The sequence below is a fragment of the Hesperophylax consimilis genome, chromosome 25 (genome assembly GCF_061612785.1).
Source record: "Hesperophylax consimilis isolate HC1 chromosome 25, BYU_Hcon_1.0, whole genome shotgun sequence".
Taxonomy (NCBI): domain Eukaryota; kingdom Metazoa; phylum Arthropoda; class Insecta; order Trichoptera; family Limnephilidae; genus Hesperophylax; species Hesperophylax consimilis.
Window position 1 is genome coordinate 24,575,017 of NC_142860.1, and position 18,798 is coordinate 24,593,814.

At 34.0% G+C, this 18,798-nt stretch overlaps 1 protein-coding gene across 2 annotated transcripts in view; it reads right to left on the reverse strand.

The window, feature by feature from the left end:
* LOC149411717 (putative sodium/potassium/calcium exchanger CG1090) overlaps window positions 1-18,798 on the reverse strand; it is a 128,272-nt gene that overhangs the window by 98,635 nt on the left and 10,839 nt on the right. The gene's annotated exons all lie outside the window — the stretch shown is intronic.

Consider the following 18,798-nt stretch of genomic DNA (forward strand, 5'->3'; position numbering starts at 1 on the left):
GCTAAAATATGCCATAATAATGCAATATTATACACTAACAATGCTAAAATATGCGCTAATAATACTAAAATATGCTAAAATGTGCACTAAAAATGATAAAATGTGCACTAAAAATGCTAAAATAATATGCTCCATCAATATGCACTAACAATGCTATATTATGTACTAACAATGCTAAAATAAGCACTAACAATGCCAAAATATTCACCAAAAATGTTCAAATCACGTATATTATAATTTATTGTAGGATCGATAATAATTGCATGTTAGCTAAAAGCGTAGAACCTTGAAAAATCACAAATACTGACACGTATATCTGACTCTCAGGAAATTTAAACAGCAAAATAATTTCAGATATTGAAATAATTAAAAAAAAAAACTTTATCGCTAGTCTGAATTCCAATTTTGAAAGTGACACAAAAATATTCAAAACAAATCAGAGTTCAGAATGAAAGTTACAATCACAGACCGAAATTAATGTTTCATAATTATAAAATAAGATTTTTAATTGCGGATAATGTAGTGACAGTGCGTTGTATCTGGAAAACACTAACGTGCAAATGTTAGAACTAAGGACCTGTTTTAACTAGAAAAAATATTGGATGCATACATAAAAAGTATTGAAAATGGCTAACCTTACATAACTAAAATTACTGACGAAAAAACACGCACATATTTTGCTAAACAAATATATTATAAAGGTAAAGGCGACATTACTTTTTTGTCGTTTCATGTAAAAATTATTATTAAAAAGTTTCTTTTTTTTTTCAAATTGCAGTCGGAAACTTTTTTTTCTTAGGGGTGTACATTTAATTTTTTCTGCCAACTAGATTTATCTAGATTTGAATATAAAGCGTTTTATTTTCTTTTCCTAAAACCGTTAAGATCATTTCACCATGATAGTAAGATTTCTATGATTCCTATATGAGTTGTTTCCAAAAGCGAACAATTTAGCCTGATGGGTTGAGTTAATTCCCATGAGTACTGAGTAGTTATGTATTATGTCATAACCTTTCAACTATCCGTTTCCTACTTTCATAAAATCTAAGGAGAACATTTTTATTTTCATTATTATTTATTATATGCCTCCTTTTGTTCATTGGTTTGTTTTTGAAACACCAACACCAATTTATTATTACACTATGGGAACCGTTTTCATTAGTAAATCGCAATAGATTCATGACAGTCTTGGCGCTGTCCCTTGGTAAAATGCCAAAGTTTATAAAAACCTTCTGCAATGTTTTGTTAATATAAAAGTCTCATACATTGAAAGCTGAAAGCTCCAATCCTTGCGTCCGCAATCTTAGGCGTCGCGACGTCTTTTTTCCGTCGTTCGAGTTTTCTTTGTAGACTATCTTTGTAGAGCCACACTGCCGCCGCTAAACCTCCAGCCAGAAACGTGTGAATTAACTGGAAGCTTATATTATCTGGAAGTAACAACTTACAAGCGGTGGGCTTAAGCAACAAGACTTAGGCGGAATACTAAACAAAACGTGAAGAGCTATCTGTGGGGCTCATTACGAGATCTTTGAGGAGTTTATCCGCCGTTTGTTTTTGTTTCGTGTAATTCTGCACCTTTTCGGAAGTTCAGAAGAACATGTCTTGATGTTTTTTTGCGCAGTACAATCTATTTGTGGTATTTCTCACGTTAGCTGCTGAGAAAAACCTGCATTTTTTTTGAAAGGGGAGGTATTTAGCATCTGTTAATACGCACTATTCTCATAAGATATTCAGTTTTAAGTTGCCATAGAAAACCATTATTCCAGTATTGGTTGCACTTTTGAAATTGGCTATTCTAGCAATATGTTAAATTATAGAATAAAGAAGAAAACTAGAAGTCTAGTTTCCATTTAGCGTAACGGCCCAGCGCTCTGTCTTGCTTACACTCGCCTGACATCGTAGATCTCCATCTCATTTGAATTGTGTACACACAATTTTGCAAATTTAAGCCTCGATTAGGCAAATATTTGGATCACGAAATACGCCCACAAGGCAATTATTGTGGTTCTTGTATATGTGTTACTATGTCGCCACCCGGTTAGGCAACGGTTGTGAGGTGGGTTAAAGTAAATAAAAAAATAAATAAATTTCCGATAAAAAATGTCTTGGCATATTTATAGACCTCAAAAAAGCTTTCGACAGCATATCACATAAAAAATTAATAAGTAAATTAAAATCAGTAGGGATTAGTGGAAAAGTCTCAGCATGGATAACTAGTTATTTACATAAAATACCTCAATAAGTAAAATTACTCAATCAAGTCAGCGATTCAAAATATAGCGACTTTTCAATACCCCAAGGCACGGTTTTGGGACCATTGTTATTTATTATATATGTCAATGATATATTCAATATTTCCAAATATGGAGACATTGTCTCTTACGCTGACGATACAGTCCTACTACTAAAAGCAAACACCTGGTCAGAATTAAATAATATGGCAAATACAGATATCAATGAACTAAAATTATGGTTTGATGAAAACCTATTGACTTTAAATTCTAAAAAAACTTATTATTTACCATTTTTCATTAAAAAACAAGAAACACCTAAAGAAATAAACATAATTATCCACTCTGTGAAAAATACAGAAAACCACAAATGCAATATGTTATGTACAAACATAGAAAGCAAGACCGATATTAAGTACCTAGGCATAACAATAGACCAGCGTTTAAAATGGTCCCCACATATAAATATTCTTAACAACAGAATAAGGAAACTAACGTATATATTTAGATGTTTAAGAAATATTTTAAACGAAAAATTACTTAGAACCACATACTTCGCTTTCTGTCAATCAATTATACAATACGGCATTATAGGCTGGGGCGGTACATATAAAAATCAAACACAAAGAATTTACATATCACAAAAACTAATAATAAAAACCATATTAAAAAAACCCTATTCATATTCGTCCGAACTTTTATTCAAACAATTTAAGATCAGAAAATTAAGTGCATTATACTTCTACCATGCAACATTACAAATTTATAAAAACTATATTCAAAATAAAATTGCACCCTTTAAAAATAACAGAAATCTTAGACAAACGTCAATACTTCCTACTACTACTTCCTAAATGTAAAAAAACAATAGGACAGTTCAACCATGAATATCTCACAGTTAAATTTTTTAACTCATTACTAGAAAAATTAGAAACATGAATGCAAATATAAACGAATTCAAAAGCCACCTTAAAAAGTATTCCGAACAGTTGAACTGAATCGTACCAAATATAAACTAATATAACAACACCCCCATACACACAAGCCCTGCTTATTTATGGGGGTACATCAAATACAAATATTATGTAATTAATAACTGTACTATGCTATGCTATGTACCGGTAGCTCGTTCCACACCCGAGCCGTCTTAGACTGAAACGAATATTATTATAATATTATGAAACACAACTGTTAACGGATGTTTCATAGAATTATGTGTTAAATAGAATCATTCCCGTGATTATAAAGCAATTGAGACAAACCAGTCATCATAAATGAGGGAAGGGGGGGGGGGAACCAAATAGGGAAGGGTTAAATACATTCATATAAATTCGTCGTACCTAAATAGTTTAAAAATGCCGAAACAGCTGTCACAAGAGCTGTCATAAGATAAAATATTTGCAGAACGTAATAATAACATTATCAAATTTGAATTACTTCAAATGAAAACAAAAAGAAGATGACAGGTTCGAATTATGAATGTACAGATATATAATATTCCTTTTCCTGTTTGTTGTAAGGCATTCGAATATCGACGTATTTATATATGTTTTTTTAACTCTATTATTATTCCTCTATCTGACATTTTTCCCATCCTCAAACATGGATCCGCAATGTTTTGGCGCACATTGGCACATTGTTAGTCAATCCAAGGGAGCCTGCTATGCCTTAATACAAAGGAAAATCCCATAAAAACAGTGCTTTCGAGAAATTCCCTCATTTTTTACAAAAAAATAATTTCCCGACTTTTTGAATGATATTTGGACATTGTTCCGTTCCTTCTCACTTTTATAACATTCACGTGCTTGACTTCTCAGATTGTCCATTCTGTGGTCTAGAAGTGGGAACTTGAGATCACATATATTTTGGTTGTCCCTCTCTAAACAAAAATATCTTCTATCGAGCCTTATATAAAATAGCCTCCACTCCATTCAATATCTCATCTCTTTTAAGTCTGAACTCTTCTCCAATCTTCCATATAATTCTAAAATTTGTCCATTTAACAAAATATATATACATTCGCTTTCTCCGTAATTTGAAATGATGGCCTATAATACCCTTAAAGGGTGAAAACCAGATCAGATATCATAAAGAGTTGCTTTATAAGGAATGTACTATCATTAATTTAAAACAACCTGTAACGGACGTTGTTGGCTATATTTTTCCATTTCTAAAAATATCTTTACTTTTATAAAATGTGCCGACTCCACGCCACTGCTCATTTATAGCCCGTTTCGGACGAATTTGCCCAAAATTTCGAACTCCGAAAAGCATCGATACCGCATCGCGCGCGTACCCCGTCCATCGGAACGATGTTTAGTTTTGTGTATACAATTTTCTGATAGCCAATTATAATTTTACAAATATGTTGATAATACCAATTTAACTTATACATCTCCTCAGCGGTAGTCAAATAAAAACTATTTGCGATATGCTATCACTGGGGAGATATTTAAAATGCCATTTTTAACGATTTCAATGTAACCATTTTTTATCATTAATTTTACATATTTGTCTCTACGAAAATCCAGGAACCTCGTAGCATAATGAATCTTTCCTCTTTCGGAGTGCTATGTTACGATAAACTTCGGAAAAATACTGTCATAACCATTTTAAACATTTGATCGCTTCAAGATCAAATTTACAATTTTAATATACAATCATGTCTTATTTTTTGTCATATCTTGACAAACTAAAAATCTAGTTGTCAAGATACAAATTGTTATAACTAATATGTAATAAAACTATGTAATTGCAACACAAGCGAGCTTGAAAAATCTTTTGTAAGTCTCAAATTTAAGCGTCCGCCATCAGCAAGCCCACCGAAAAAATGAATATGAAACATTACTCTCATGTAGCGTGGGTAAAATCCCCCACCCCTTTTTGGTCGACAGCCATATGTCGGGTGAAAGTCGACCGAATAGGATATAAGCAGCGACACAATTAAAAAATTAGTTCATCTTTAACAACAAACAAGTGTTTTAATACTTTCTACAAGTGACTCCTGCCCTTTACCTGCCTCACCTCGCCTAGTCTTCTGCTCCAAATCTTCCGGTGTTTACCTCTTCAAGATCAAGATCAGCCGGCCCTGTTAGGAAACCGCCAAACGCTAGAAGCGAACAGAGACAACAGCACACCCAGTGCCCAACATTCACCGAACACAGGGTACGGGAGGCAGATTGCAATAAACTTCATCAACCTTTACAATTATCATCACTATCGGCCGTAAAGGAGCATTCTTATCGGCTGAAAACACGGTTTGGACCTGGCGCCCAAATTTACAGGCTTGTGCGGACTCACGTCCAGTACACAACCATTTATCACACAGACGCTTTGCAAATTTTTGAACAACATTGCGAAAAGAACGCGAAAAATTCGTACTACAAGAATTGGCTCTAGTCTGAACTTTGTAGCAATTCACACTAAATCTTCATTCGGTCAAATAAGTTTGTATCAGGCTCCACTTCTATTTAATAACCTCCCAGAACGCATTAAGTTGTCTAATTCCTTGTATACCTATTTAAAAACATAATATTATATTATTTGTGTTATATTATTTGTGCTAGCCGAAGATTGCCAACATTTTTTTTCATCTTTGTCCTTTTAAATTAATGGAATAATATGCTGTATATTTCTTCATTCTTGTCCTTTTACAATGAAATTTTTTTTTTGAGATTCTGGTCCTATTTAAATTATTAATTTATTATGTTTTTTAATATCAAATTATCAACATACGGTGACCCTACACGTTTAGTACATTATATTGTAATGAATTGGTTAGAATTAGCTTAATAGGTACCCAATTTGTAGAAAATTAATGTTACAAAATTGTTCTCTCAATCTATAATCTTTGTGTTATTTTGTAAAATTAATAAACTCAACACAGGCTTGTCGTAGTTCATATTAACAACATTTTACTATTTTGGCGTTAACCCCATTGTTGTTGTTGTTCTCGTTAATGATTGGTTCTAATTATTGACTACGAGGTAATTACAGTTTAAAAATAGCCCTTTAATAGGAAAATTTTTAACATAACGCAGTGAAACCACGTACACGAAATCGCTCGGTTTAATGTTTCGTGGATATTCGTGTGATAGTTAAGCGAATTGTGTTAATTAAAAATACACGACTGAATAACGCCGAGTTACGTAGAAAACCTCCACAAAACTAAACACGACCGAATAACGTCGAGTTACGAAGAAAACCTCCACAAAACTATACACGACTGAATAACGCCGAGTTATGAAGAAAACCTCCACGAAACTATACACGACTGAATAACGCCGAGTTACGTCGAAAACTTCCACAAAACTATACACGACTGAATAACGCCGAGTTACGAAGAAAACCTCAACGAAACTATACACGACTGAATAACGCCGAGTTACGAAGAGAACCTTCACAAAACTAAACACGACTGCATAACGCCGAGTTACGAAGAAAACCTCCACAAAACTATACACGACTGAATAACGCCGATTTACGAAGAAAACCTCCACAAAACTGATATGAGTTTACACCGTTATTTTCTCGGGAGGTTATATGATTTGACGGATGTACGAGTAGTAATTAATCCATTTGCACATTTTCAGTGCAATTCTGTTGTCGACAAATATTTTTTGTTTCCATCACTTTTTGTATCTTTATCCAGTGTGGTGTCTTTATCCAAAGCTTGTGTTTACGTCGGAGTTTTTTTGTACTCTTGTCTAACTGGTATATTAATGATGGTTTACGTTTGTTGAAAAAAGATTTTGGTCAAAATTGTAACTTTAACTTTAACACCTCGACTGTCCTTTGTTAATCTCATACCTTGCCTTCGGAAACAAACATCAAATACATTAATTACTTAAATACCTAATAATATCTCGCCAGAAAAAAAATGCATACACATTGATTTTACTCACATTTATGGCTATAATTTTATTATATATAGAATTAATACAGCTTTGTATAAAACCGATAAAAATTATAAGATATTAAAAAAGAGCTTAGTCGCTATCGCACGGGTTAGTTTTGCGCTACGTGGACTCGTAAACAGGTCACCAAAAAGTATTTCAAAAGTATTCACATAACACATGTTCTAGCACAGCATAGCATTACAAGAGGAATGGTACTATTGGATCTTTAAAGTTCTAGCTAATTATTTATTTTGGAATGTGTTGACTTTACACCGCCTCGTGTAGGGACGGACTTAATGTTAACCGACAAACCCGATTAACGTGTGACGTTTGAAAAAATTCCAAATTTGAACAGTTATTTTATCTATGATCACGACATTTATAATAAATACTGGTTTCTAAGTTCAAGGGTGAATATTCTAAAATAGACTGGAGTCTACTTATTTAATTCATCATCAGGGCAGATGTGGCACGAAGATTGACACTGTAATGCTGTCCGAAACGTTGGCTAAAGATGGAGGAAGCGTAATTTGGCAGAATTACTCAAAAATTAATCAAGATTAAATTAAACTCTGTTTGTAAACATTAGAAGGTACTGTTTTATTCACCCGGTAATTTTGTAGAAGCCTTGAAAGTGTTTGTATTGGCTAATTCCCGGGATTAAAAAGCGATTAGCATAGTTTGAAAATATACAGTTTGCATGATGGAGTACTGATCATAACCAACCTTAGATAGGAGAGGGTCTAAAAAGTATGGGAAGAAACATACAATTAATAACTCCTGTGTAAAGTGACTGTAGTTAGGTAGGTAACCACTAGAAGTGTAAATATAGTGTTTTCCAATAAGAGGTGTTATGTGTATTTAATTCCGGCCATTAAATGATTTTTTATAGCCGAAATTGGATTGTATTGATCTGGACAGCGTTTACTTTCAACAAGACGGCGCTACGTGCCACACAAGCAACGAAACCATTAATCTTTTACGGGAAAAGTTTCCGGACCGTGTAATCTCTCGAAGAGGTGATCACAATTGGCCACCGAGATCTTGTGATTTAACACCTTGCGACTTCTTCCTTTGGAGCCACGTGAAAGAAAAAGTCTACGCCAACAGCCCAGCGTCAATTCAAGACCTCAAATATGGAATTCATGAGGTTATCGAGGACATAAGGCAGCCACTTTGCGATTTGGTTATGGAAAATTTCATGATAAGGATATGTTCCTATAGGCGTGGTTGTGGTGGTCATTTGACTGATGTTATTTTTCACTATTAACGGCATACCTTCCTCTCTATAATAAAATAAACATTTGATCATTTATATTAAAAAATTGTATTTTTATTTAATATCAAAATAACACCTCTTATTGGAGAACCCTATATATGCGATCGTCCAACAAATTGTAGAGCTAGTCAAACAGACAAATTTCCGAATAAAACCAATCAAAATAACTGCGAACACAGTCGACACTTAATTGACGGTTTTATTTACCCTGTAAATTCCAGATGCCAAAACGGAGAAAAATTACTGATACCTACATATAAAAAAATCTGGCCAAATTATTCGTTTTCCTGTTAAAATCGGTAGTTCCTTGCAAAGCATCAGTTACAAGCGAATGTTTTAAGATGACGGCAGAACACGCGTTTATACAAATTTTGATATTAATATTGACATACTGATATTTCCACATGATGTTAAGTAGGAAAAGAACACGTGTTCTCGATATGTTCTGAATGACTAATATTTTATCAGGAAATTGGAATGCTACCACTTTTTAACAGGATAAATTTTCTCCGTGCAAAACAGCAACTTTACAAAAAGAATCATTGCGTCTAAATTGACAACGCGTAAATAAACGCCAATATTTACCCGGAATCTCTGTTTTATTTGGCCCGCGCCCCAACACTCTAGGTCGGGGGATGAAGGGTTGGGGTTATCGATCGGGGGGGTTCGAGTCGCCCCCACGAGCCTCCAAGCCCCTCTACGTTGCCTTCGATTCCCCCTTTTCACCCCCCAGGCGGGTCTGGCCTCGCAACCTATGTGGGTTCACGCATCAGCTGTGATATTGTGTTGGAAGGAATCTGCTAAGATGACGCGAGGGATGTTTAAAGGTTTGAAATATGACAGGCGTATAATGAAGGATTCGATTTGAAAGGCGTTTGTTGGAAGTTAATCGATTTTCTTCTATGAAAATATGCGTTATGTAATTTATTTATTTTACATTATAGAAAAAAACAGTTCATTGGTAACAGTGATGACACAATTTACAGATATTAAATATTTCAAGGTAGCCGTGATATGTTTCCTTGTAATGTCTTATATATTCAGTAATATCTATATAATTAATAAGTAATTACCGGGTAACGTGTATATTGCATAAGTGTGTGTGTGTGTGTATGTGTGAGTGTGTTTATATGTATTCGCAATTAATAGTTTATAATATTATTGACATGATGCCACTTTTAAGTTTTGGCAGTGAATCCTAAAAAATTATGCACAGTAATTTTTGTTGAACTGTCAAGATCCAGATGATCACTAGGTAGTATGTTGTTTTATAATTATTTTGTTAAGTGAATACCGTGCAAGTCTCAACAGCCGCCAAAGGCCGCACCCATTAGAGCAAAAGGCAATCATTTTTGGATTAATTTGAATGTTCTGAGGTTGAAGAGGATGGTGAATGGAAGGATAAGTTATTACCTGACTATTCAGATCTGGTAAACAAACATGGCTAAAGCCATTTTAAGCTAAATTTTGATTCGGAATGGTGATCTTTCACAAGGGCGATACTCAAGAGTAATTACGACCCATAAATTATTATTATTATTTATTTATGCCCTTTTAACTTTTTCTCCTAGTTGGACAGAAGTTTGGTAATCAAACATCAACTCTTTAGGTTTTAATACATTTTAATTTTTTATTATTTTTTCCCTTTCTTTTCTTTCTTTCCTTTCCCTCTCTTTTTTTTATCTTTAGTTGTACAAAATGTGTATGTCAGTTTATTTAAATTTTGCCCGTCAGAATACGGGATTTTCTCCTAGTTGAGCAGATAAAACATTTTCAAATGTATATAATAACCGTACTAAATAAAATAAATAAAGAAATATTGGTACTAGAGCAAATAATATAATATAAAAAATAAGGTGGGAACAAGGAATGACGGTGACTGGTATAATACCACCATTCAGAATTGAAATTGCGTTTGAAATGGATTTAGCCGTATTTGATGACCGGTACCAGCCAGGTACTTCCCCTCATTCCTTTACCCCATCTTCTTCCCTTCCCAACTACCTCCAGCCTCACAAAATGCCCCCATAGGGGATGCCATAGTCTCACTGGCTGTGTAAGGTTGAGAGCAGTTAGTCTGCGGTTTCACGTAAAAACATGTAACAATAAGAAAATGCGCAACTTTGTACGCTCATTTTGATAGTTTAAAAGATATTTCAAGGATTCATGACTTTTGGTAGTAATGACATGTTTGTGAGCTCAAAAATAGTTGCTTTGCAGACTGAAAAGCTCCGTAAGGTCTGATGCCATAGTAAAACGTTCTAAAGTAGTGTAGGGTAAATTATATGGAGTTTACATCTCCCGCAAATAATGACAACATTACTTTTACCCACATTTATGTGAGGATGGTATCACTGTGAACCTGCGCGTGATACCTCGCGCGGCAAATAATTCATTCTATCTCCAGTGGTCTAGCCAGTTTAGCCCTTAATCTCCTCTAACGTACGCGATCTGTTTTGTTCATAAAATTATTGTAACGTGAGTTTTGTTAAAGTAAAAACTAAATTAAAGATATCCGAATTCTTATTATTACACACCGAGAGTAATCACGCAACCTTGGATTCTGCGGATTGGAGTACCACAGAATCATTCAGCTAACAACCCATTTGAATTGGCGATTATCGCGATCCTCCAAAGAAGTTATATATTGAGAAATAAAAATAGAAACATAGGTTTACAGGATTTTAGTGATTTTAGTTGAACATTAAAAATGTCTTTAACAGGGTGCGAAAGCACTGGCAACGCCGCATTTTGGTAGACTTTTGGTAGACACACGAGGTTCCCGTCCTGAAAAAGTTAGGTTTTTTCTGACATATTCTTTTGTAATTGATTGTTACCGTGTGAATTTAACAAGGATTTCACGAAAGTGATACTTTCTAATAACATAAATGCCTTATACGTGTGTATGTAAATATAAATAAAAAAAAATCAACGTTAATATTGCGCACGGGATGAATCCAAAATGTGCATTAATCTCTGGGAATTTTTATAGTAATTGTTTTATTGGATAAATGAGATAAAAAGTTAAGTGATAAATTTCTTGCAGATTCCCTAAATAAAAGGAATGTATTTTCAAAATTTCACATATATTTGTAGTACAAAAATATATGATTTATTAAAACTTTTTCATATTTGATATTAAAATATAATAATTCATAAATATAATAGTAGGTATATTTAAAATACAAAATATAAATGGTAATGTTATCCAGTTTCTTGAATTACGTTATCTTGATAATTAAAAAAAATCACGTATCACTGTGTTCGTACAAGCTAATCTCCGAAACCAAAAAAGAGAATTTAATTAAATTTTGTATGGTTGGTTTCAGCTAGAAAGAAAGGATAGTTTTTGGACCCGATAGGTAGTAGTGCTATTGTCGAGATAATTTTTTTTCAATGAATTATAATCTTTTTTTCAGATTTCTCATCCAAAAATACATTATACCACAAATGTTACGGTCTGTGCAGGACAACTTCTGCCTGATTTAAAATATATAACACTTTTAAAATACCTTCGAAATATTCCCCAATTCGATGATAATTTTCAGGTTTATACAACAGATAAACAACCTTCTTTGGCTGTATAGGCAATGTATATAATTTTCAAGTTTGTACAACAGATAAACAACCTTCTTTGGCTGTATAGTCAATGTATATAATTTTCAAGTTTGTACAACAGATAAACAACCTTCTTTGGCTGTATAGGCAATGTATATAATTTTCAAGTTTATACAACAGAGAAACAACCTTCTTTGGCTGTGTGGGCAATGTATATAATATTCAAGTTTATACAACAGATAAACAACCTTATTTGGCTGTGTGGGCAATGTATATAATTTTCTAGTTTATACAACAGATAAATAATGTTCTTTGGCTGTGTAGGCTATGTATATATCTTTCCATGAACTATTATTATGGCCGTTAAATGTGAGTTTATATTAGTAACCTATCTATGTGACCAGCTGCTGACCCTGTACAAGTCTCAAGTCCGCCCAACTATTGAATTTGGGAGCCACCTTTGGGCTGGTGCCCCAAAATACTTGATAAACCTGCTTGAGTCTGTGCAAAGGAGAGCGATCCGTCTGATTGACAATCCGTTGTTAACAGACCGATTGCCTTCTCTGATGCATAGACGCAATGTAGGCATGCTGTGTCTGTTCTACAGGTATTTCAATGGAGCCTGCTCCAAGGAGCTAGCAGCATTGATTCCTGATGCACCGGTGCACGTGCGCGAAACTCGACGGACACGAACTGAACACCCGTTCACGGTTGACGTTGGCTTCATGAGAACGGGCCGTTTTTACGACTCGTTTTTGTGTAAGTCGGCTCGTATGTGGAACGAGCTACCGGCATCTGTTTTTCCTCCCTCCTATAATCCGAGCCTCTTCAAGGCCCGCATTAACAAATCCCTTCCTACAGCCCCTACATTACTCCGCCTCACAACGCCGCCCAACCGGGTGGTGACATAGTTCCCCTGTCTGTGAACTGCACAGGCAGGGACACTCTTGTGAGGTGTCACATAAAAAATAAAAAAAAATAAGGATTTTAAAAACACGGTTGTTTATCAATTGTATAAAATATTTATTTAATTTTTAAGTAAGGCTGTTAGAGTCTTGAATTAAATCTAATGATTTAATAATAATATTTGAAATTTCGTCTTGAAGCATGAAAATATTTTTATACCGTTTTAATGACCTCAAAAAACTTTTTTATTTCAGTTTCGCACTTTCCACTGGAAGAAATAACTCCCATAAAGAAATTAAGTGATTTATGACCATGGCCTGCAGACCTCTTTTAATGGTTTTATTTTTTTGATTCCAAACAACAGCCAGTAGGAATATGACATCATTAATGTTGGGAATGTTGTGAGAATGAGAGAAGGCGCAGGCAAAACGGAATATTAGACAATTCTTTGCCCGTTAGAAAATGTAGTTACTAAACACAGTCATAGCTGTTACAGGCTTTTTTTACATTAGTTCGACACGGGTCATCTCAGTGGATGCTGTGTGGAGGGTCTTTGTAAGGAAAGGGAGGAGAGGAAGTTCTGGGTATTAGAGGTGGGTAAAAATCTGGTGTTAGTGTGTCCAGGACTGATAATAATAATAATAACATAGTATTTATATAGCGCAGTTTTGTGTTGTTTCACTTCAAGTGCGCTTAACTATAATAAACTTAAAAATCAAAAATTGTGTTCCTTTAAAAAAAAATTAATAACATAATATGAAATAAAGAATAAACGGTTTACACAAAAGCAGAGAATAAAATTTAACAACAAGAGGAATTTAGAAGGAAGGCACAATTTAGAGGACAACAATAAAAGACAATAACAGTGAACGAAAAATAAGAACTTTAAAATTAAAATATTATAACAGGAAAGCATTAAAATATTATCTAATAGGTGGACATTAAACATAAAAGTCCAATAAGGAGGAAACCGAAACCAAACAATTTCCGGATACTTCAAAACCTGGTTTATTATAGTATATTGAAAAGAAGCTTAGATTCATGAGAATATAAATGATTTTTATATTATTAAATATGATTTTTTGAATAATTTTGTTTTGAAAACCCGTTTAAATTCAGCCAAATTTTGTATATTGGTAAGGGCTGGTGGAAGTTTATTCCAAATGAGTGGGCCAGCTACACGAAAAGAGCGATCATAGTAAACAGCTCGATTAGACCGAGAGAGTTCGATTAAACGATTGGTAACATCTAGATCTGCTGACCTCAGAGTAAGCTGTCTATCGCTTAGGTTTTGTGGGACACATAATTCCGATATATAGGCTGGCGCCATTCCCTGCAATGCTTTGAAGGTCATTAAGCAGATCTTGAACTCTATTCTTTTAGGGCATCGAAGTAATGAAGACGATCCCTTAGAAGCGGGGTTATACGACAATGCTTAGATTCACCAAAAAATCATTCTCGCCGCAGCATTGAAAACGGACTGGATTCTGTTGAATTGTTTTTTAGGTAGGCCAGCATATGCACTATTACAATAGTCCATACGCGAGACAACGAACGAATTTATGAGTGATTTTGCTCCATCAGAGGGAAAGCATCTCCTAATTGATTTTATCTGCCTTAGATGGAAAAAGCCAGCCCTTACAGTTTTTAAAATTTGCGATTCAAGAGAAAGACAATTATCTAAAGTGAAACCTAGAAATTTTATTTCCGTAGAAGGGATTATATTTGTATTCTGAATACGGATTGGACTGGAGTCGATGAGGGCTTGTCTTCCAGGATAAGCTATCCAAATAAATTCCGTCTTTGTCGGATTAAGTTTGAGTTTATTAACAGACATCCAACTTGAAACCGTGTCAATGAAACTAACCACCTCGTTTTTAAGGACATCTTTTTCATCCGGGGAGCAAAACTTGAAAATCAAACGATCATCCGCGTAGCCTTGTGATTCAAAGCCAGCTGAGTGAATGAGTCGTTCGAGACGATTAGTATATAGAATGAAGAGAATGGGACCAAGTACAGAACCCTGGGGAACTCCAAATTCGATGGGAGTTTCAGGTGATGTATATTTATTGAAAGTTACTGAAGCTACTCGTCCAGACAGGTACGATGACATCCATTGGAGTACAGATGGACGTATGAATCCATCCCTCCCACTGCGGTGCAAGGCGATGGGTTGATTAGAGGTCCAAAGGCCTTCCTCAACCAGTCTCTCTCGATCCACGCAGGAGACGCATCAAAACCAAGACAAACCTCACCCCAAGAACACGCCAAAGTCACCAAACGTAGCACACCACTTGGGGTGACTTATGGCAGAGGTGTTAGTTATCCAATAAATGGTTCAGGGGCGACGGTACCCAAACCCACCTTCCAATTGAAGCTTTATTTTTCGAATTTTGCTCACCAGGGCGATTATTTGCGGTTAAGATTTTCGACTACGAATCCAGAGGTCGCATTAACTCTTGAAATATCACGGGTAAAATGACAATCACCCGCCGTATGCCAGCTGAAACTATTTTCGTAATAACTTGATTTTTAGCAAATAAATAATGTTTTTGTAAAACAGACTGTCTAACCAGATAACATTTTTGAGGTGACCGGATAAATCATCACAATGAAAATTCATCACATCTTTGAAAAGTTATATAAAGTCATGGAAAGTGATGAAACAAAAAAAATTTTTACTGGGTTAATTAGGTTAGTTTAGGTTAGGTTAGGTTAGGTTAAAAATATTTTTTTTCATCGATTTCATTGATGACAAATTATGACCTCAGGGCCTCATGTGGGGAATTAAGTAAAAAAAATTAAAAATTAAGTAAAAAAGGGAAAACCTCACTCCTGAGAACCCCGGCACCCCTGCTAAGTCACCAAATATAGTAAACCACTTGGTACTCCTACCGCTTCCCCAAATTGCGAAATTAGTTATACTTTTAAAATAAATAGCCATAACTACGTCATTAGAACAGAAGTCATCAAATTACTTTTATAAGCATTAAATTTTTATATGAAACGTAAAATTAGACAAGGTTCTACCTTATTTTGGTTTAAAACATGAATGAATAATGAACTTCACGTTTAGTACGCAAAAAATATAAATAGCCCTTCCAACTTAAGAGGAAGCTACAAGACAAAAATGTGTATATTCTTGGTATACCTTATATCGTAGGTAATAGGCATTAAAATCGCTTGATAAACGGAGTCTAGAAACGTTCCATTTCAAGTAAAAAAACTGGTTTTTATTTATTTTGTAAATAATTTTATAAGAAAGCAAAAAAATTAATCAAGTGAAACTGTTACAGATAATCTTAGCTATAATACTGTATTTTTTAAAGCTATTTCCTTTATGCGTTCATACATTAATAATGAAAAAAAATAATTTTTAGTAGCTTGCATTTATATTTTTTATTGAGTAACTTATTTTTTATTTGTATTCTACTCAAGCGAAGCGATAGGAAAACCTTCAATTTATCTAAAGCATATTTTTTGGTATTCATAATGTACACCAATTCGTTATAATGGAGACAATATTTAATTAAAGATGCACAAAATAGGTTTTCAGGTTGTAAGTTTTTACTTATTTTAATATCTTTTGTGTACTTTTTAACCTTCAAACTAAACTTTGATTGAGAAAAAAAGGAACTTTAATGCATTTTTTACTATCTCCCCCGATATAAATAGTTGTTTTTTGTATTAAGGCGAAGCTTAGTGCCAAATCACTATTTTGATTAATCTTCATAACGAATTGGTGTACCTACATTATGAATATCAAAAAATATGTTTTAGATAAATTGAAAAATTTCCTATCGTTTCGCTTGAGTAGAATACAAATAAAAAAATAATTACTCAAGAAAAAATATAAATGTAAACTACTAAAAAAAATATTTGTTCAATAGAAATGTACGAACGCATAATGGATAGTAAACTTTAAAAAAATGCAGTATTATAGCTAAAATTATCTGTGACAGTTTCACTTGATTAACTTTTTTGCTCTCTTATAAAATTATTTACAAAATAAATAAAAACCAGTTTTGTGCTTGAAATCGAATGTTTCTAGACTCCGTTTGTCAAGCGATTTTAATGCCTATTACCCACATTATAAGGTATACCAAGAATATACACATTTTTGGCTTATAGCTTCCTCTTAATTAAAATGAAACCATGTGCTATTCAGGACCGGCCCTCAGCCAAACGGCGCTGGCGCAATTTAAATTTTGTCGCCTCTTGTCAAAACCAGTAGATGCCTTGGCCCAAGGTGGTAGGAAGGAGATCACTGTTATCAATAATGTTTGGATGATTTTTGCATTCGTGTAGTGGCGTTTTTATGAAGAAATTCCAACGGCGATGAACTCGTTGCTACTCCAATTGCGCCTGTATAGTGCCGGCCCTGGTGCATTCTTCTATCTACATAAATAAAACTATAAATGTTCGTTTGTTCAAAATCTGGAATCTCGTCCCCTTTAGAGTTATATCCCAGTTTCAAGTAGTTTGTGGGCTACGCTAGGTTTGTATAGACTGGTTTGTGATTTAATTCTAATACGATATTATGAATATAATCCAACTCTTGATATGAACATAGTCGCCGTCGGCTGCGACTATAACGGCGCCGCATACTAATTGACATATCGCGTAAGTGACTTAATAAACGAAATTAAAATTAAAAGTTCGAATTTTTCCGTCTCCCCCGACATAATAAATCATGTTTTGAATTAATATAGCTAAATCCATTTATTTGAAAGTGAAATATTGCGTATTAAGAGTGAAGCGGAATAAGAGAAAAATAATAACCGTTTTTATATACCTATATTATATAGATGTCATCTGTGGCAAGTATAAACACGCTTTTTAAAACGCTGCGCTATCTATTCGACGTAAAAGCAATACGCGCAATTGTTTCTCTATCTGCACACAGATACTTAGCCCCAGCAACGTGGCAGGGTACAGCTAGTGTTTAATATATTTGCGTGAAGTGTAGATTTCGACAAGTTTATCAATAATCACACCATTGACGACAGCAGAAGTCGTTAATATAGTTTTAAAAACATTCAATTTATGTGAAATACAAAATAAGCAATGGTCTTACCTTCTTTCGTAGTGGCTTCAAGTTTCAGAAATTGATATTCTTTGATATTATCCCAAAAATAATTAATTTAAATGGTATCTTAGACACTTTTCTCATAAATACGCACTATAGTTTTCAGAGAGACGCTAAACTGAGCTAAACCATTCCCCTAACTGTCAAAAAGAATGTTATTAAAATCTAAAATTTTTCATGATTTATGGCTATTCGGTTGATAAATAAAAACCTACACAAAGTATAGTAATAGCATAATATTAATTTTCATTAGATGAACATTCTTTACGTATTTTTATGGTTTTCTAGTCTATTCAGGAATTTTGTTTAAATAAGTTGATTATTAAATGACAAACAATGTTAATTAGACTGGAAGAAAGTTCAACAGTACTTACTTACAGATAACAGATTTGAAAAACCGTCGACACAGCTATGATAATAAATTCTACGTGTAAACAAAAGCACGTAATTCAAATGTCAAACGTTTGAATTTCGAATAAACAGTTACATGATAATAAAAATAAAACCAGCATGTAAAAAGTACCTATCCACAAATTAATTCGAATTATTTTCGAACGCCCTGCTTGGTTGGCATCACTGCATTCGTTCCTTCTAGCGTCACGCCGCAAGTCTTTGCGGGCTTTAAATTCCGTACTGTATGAATTTTTTTATGTTTTATTACCAGATATTTGTGAATCTAATTGATTCGCTATTTTTTTAAATGAATAACTGGTTTTGAAAGCAGTCGAAAGTTAAATGTTACTAACTGACCTATGGAATTAAAAATATGATATCAAATATTGTGTTGTCGCTTACCTATCGTAGTTTCTTGTAAAATGTAAAAATGCCACTTTAAAC